Source organism: Chenopodium quinoa, unplaced genomic scaffold (genome assembly GCF_001683475.1).
Source record: "Chenopodium quinoa cultivar QQ74 unplaced genomic scaffold, ASM168347v1, whole genome shotgun sequence".
In the NCBI taxonomy this organism is placed as follows: domain Eukaryota; kingdom Viridiplantae; phylum Streptophyta; class Magnoliopsida; order Caryophyllales; family Amaranthaceae; genus Chenopodium; species Chenopodium quinoa.
In genome coordinates, this window is record NW_018743911.1 from 380001 (window position 1) to 384392 (window position 4392).

Consider the following 4392-nt stretch of genomic DNA (forward strand, 5'->3'; position numbering starts at 1 on the left):
CAAGTGGGAGCTTTTCCTTTGTTAGTTTTCTTAGGATTAAGGGGCCATAATATGTCATGTTTTTTTTATGCATTAGTAGATTATGCATTCTAGGTTTTATTTATGCTTGTGATGATGCGCTAGAGTTCACTATATAATCACAACATAATTAATCTAGGTCCCAGTAATATTCGATAATTAATGATAGGTCATGCCAAAGCTGGGTGTCAATTTTATATCTTAGGTGACTTGGGGTAAATCAAGTTTTACAATTTTAATTGGTTGTGCTCAACAAGGTTACCTAAAGAGTTTAGAATCTTGAAGCAAAGGGTAATAATTAAACATGAGATGGTTAATTATTCAACCAAGAGTTACAAGAGTTGTAATCAGTATAGAGATTACTCACCTTGAAAATGTAATGGTTGATGGTAGGGCAAAAGTCCGGTGAATTATTGCACAAATAAAGGGTCTTGGAATCACTTAATTCAAATTAGGATCATTTAATATTGAATAATGTGTTGTAAAGTTACCTATTTAAGTCGCTTATTGGTGCTTTAAATTTAATTAAACATAATTATTAAACTTTGCCTCGTTTTTATTTGTAGATGAACAACTTTAACGACAACACTAACTTGGCAACCAAATTGAAAACAAGGCTAATTCTCAGAAATTTCAAGGATTGGGAAAGCGAGCTAAGAAATGTTCTTAAGAGCCACAAGCTCGAAGCTCGTTTGTACATTCCCATTGAAAGCAGATTCACAGTGGGTTTAACTCCAGAAAGGAATGCGAAAGATGTTTCAAATGCAGAGAAAGTCAGGAATCTCATGTTAGCCTCTATTCCAACTTGTTGGAAGAGAAGGTTTAAGGATTATGAGCCAAACTTACTGCGAGAATGCCTACGTGCTATCTATACAGGTGGCATAGGGGCATTAGGAAGTGGAGGCATCACTGACAAGAATGTCAAGGAAATCGTTGATTCGATTCCCACAGTATATTACTCCTAGTTTGACCGTGTAAGGTTTAAGACTTACGATATTAATTGTAAGATAATGGCTAAGAAACTCATACCTGGTCCGTCAGTTAGGACCCATGTCAAGGAACTGATTGAGTTACTCAATTGGATGGACAACCTAGGGAGACCATTTGATGATGACTCTACTTACGACATGATTCTGTTTTCACTCCATGCTAGATTTGATCTCGTCAAGCTAATTCATGATGATGAAGGCTCTACAGTCACACTTGTTGATTTATTGATCAACCACATAGAGGAGTACTTGAAGAAAGAAGGAAGCCAGTGTTTCTATTACGGTAGGTGTTCTTACCACTTACCAAGACGTCCTCACAACATGCCGTTGAAAACGGAAGGTAAGGAGTTACCTAGTATATTTGTTGTTGAAATCAATCTTACTCCTTCTTCCACTTGGGTATTTGATACTGGTTGTGGTGCTCACATTGTTAATAACATGCAGGGCTTAAGAAAGAGTAGGAAGTTAACAAAAGGGGAGATAACGCTTCAAGTAGGAAATGGAGCAAAAGTTGCTGCACTTGCTATTGGAAGCTATCACTTGAAGCTCCCATCTGGTCTTATTTTGGTGCTTAATAAGTGTTATTATGTCCCAACAATTACCAAGAACACTATTTCAGTTCCAGTGTTAAATACTGAAGGTTTTTCTTTTGAAATAAGAGACAAAAGTTGTTTCATTTCTAAAGATAATATGTTATATGCTAACGCCAAATTAATTAATGATTTGTATGTTTTAGACTATACAACCCATATTTACAACATAAATCATAAAATGTGCTAAACAGATGAATCAAACCATACCTACTTATGGCATTGTAGGTTAGGTCATATAAACCATTCGCTTTAGAAATTCCAAAAGGATGGACTCTTATCCTCATTTGATTATGAATCATTTGAGAATTGTGAATCATGCTTGTTAGGTAAGATGACCAAATCACCTTTTACAGGAAAGGTTGAAAGAGCTAGTGACCTTTTGGGCATCATACATATGGATGTCTGTGGACAAATGAGTTCAAAAGCTAGAAGTGGATTTTACTACTTCATTACTTTTACTGAAGATTTAAGTAGGTATGGTTATATCTACTTAATGAGGCACAAGTCGGAATCATTTGAAAAGTTCAAGGAATACCAGAATGAAGTACAAAATTAGCTTGGGAAAATAATTAAAGCACTGCGATTTGATCGTGGTGGTGAATATTTGACTTAAGATTTTGATGATCATCTGAGGGATTGTGGAATACTTTCACAATTAACTCCTCCAGGAACACCACAGTTAAATGGTGTGTCAGAAAGGAGAAATTGAACTTTTCTTAACATGGTTTGATCCATGATGAGCTTTACTGATCTTCATATTGTTCAGGGGATATGCATTAAAGACAGCAGCGAACATACTAAACAAAAGCCTGTCCAAAGCAGTTGAGAAGACACCATGAGTTATGGACTGGAAAAGTTCCAAAGTTGTCTTATCTCAAGATTTGGGGATGTGAAGCCTATGTAAAACGTTTACAAGGCGATAAACTAGGCCCTAAATCAGAAAAATGTTTCTTCATGAGTTATCCCAAGGAAACAAAAGGGTATTACTTCTACAATCACAAAGATAACAAAGTGTTTGTTGCTTGCGATGATGTCTTTTTAGAAAGGGAATTTCTTTCTACAAACCCAAGTGGGAGTAAAGTGGTTCTCGAAGAAATTCGAGACTAGCAATAAATGGATGTGGATAACACCACGTCAGAGGCGAGGGCACATGAGTCAACTAGTTTGACAAATCATGCGTCGGAGCAAGCTAATTCAACTAGCGAAACTCCTATCATCCCACTTGAATCTAGTTCTTGCAAAAATCTTCAAGGAGTTGAAGAAAACATTTCTATTGTTGCTCCTACCCTACGTAGGTCTAAAGAATCAGAAATAAACAGTTTGTTGATGTTCTGTTAACTGAGGATTATGAAATCTTCGTATTGGAGAGTGCAGAACCCACAACCTACAAGCAGGCTTTGGCAAGCCCGACTCAGAGAAATGGCTTAAGGCCATGAATCCAAAATGGAATCCATGTCTGAAAATGATGTGTGGGCACTCGTAGACTTGCCTAATGGGGACAAACCCATTGGTTGTAAATGGGTCTACAAGATCAAGACAGACAAAGATGGAAATGCCTACATCTATAAAGCAAGACTGGTTGCAAATGGGCTCAGACAAATTCATGGTATATACTATGATGAAACCTTTTCCCCAATAGCAATGCTTTTGTATATTCGGATTCTTATAGCGATTGTTGCATTTTTCGATTACGAAATTTGGAAGATGGATGTCAAAACCGCCTTCTTGAATGGGTTCTTGACGAAGGATGTGTATATGTCACAACTTGAGGGTTTTGAAGATCCAGCAAAACTGGAAAGGTATGTAAACTTTAGAAATCCATTTATGGATTGAAGCAAGCATTGAGGAGTTAGAACATTCATTTCGATGAGGCAATTAAACAGTTTGGTTTTTTCAAGAGCGAAGAAGAACCTTGTGTATAAAAGAAGTCTAGTGAGAGCATCCTTGTTTTCTTAGTCTTGTATGTAGATGACATACTGCTCATGGGGAACGATATACCAATGCTTGAGTTAGTCAAGGAATGGTTGAAGAGTTATTTTTCCATGAAAGACTTGGGTGAGGCTGAATACATATTGGAAATCAAGATCCGTTGAGATAGGTCTCGAAGGATGATTGGACTTACTCAAGAGACTTATATTGATAAGATCCTTGACAGGTTCGACATGAAAGAATCCAAGAGAGGATTTCTCCCCATGTCTCATGGTATTACGCTTAGTAAAACTCAGTGCCCTCAAATGCCAGAAGAGTTGAAGCGTATGGCTAGTGTACCTTATGCCTCTACAATATGGTCCATTATGTATGCCATGACATGTACAAGGCCAGACGTTGCATATGCCCTTAGCATGTGTAGCATGTTTCATGAAAATCCAGGTGAAGCACACTAGACAGCTGCCAAGAACATCCTTAAGTACTTGAGAACGACTAAAGGATTATTTCTAGTTTATGGTGGCGAAAATGAGTTAGTTGTCAAGGGCTATACGAATGCAAGTTTCCAAAAAAAAGAGATGATTTCAAATCCCAGTCTGGGTACATTTTATGTCTGAATAGAGGAGCAATGAGCTGGAAGAGTTCGAAGCAAAGCACTGTCGCAGACTCAACGACAGAATCTGAGTATTTGGCTATGGTAGAAGCAGTTAAGGAAGTAGTTTGGATTAAGAAGTTCCTTACAGAGCTAGACATTGTACCTAGTGCTCAAGAAGAAATTGAGTTGTTATGTGACAAGAATGGCGCCGTTGCTCAATCAAAGGAGCCAAGGTCACATTATAAATACAAACATGTTGAGAGAAAGTATC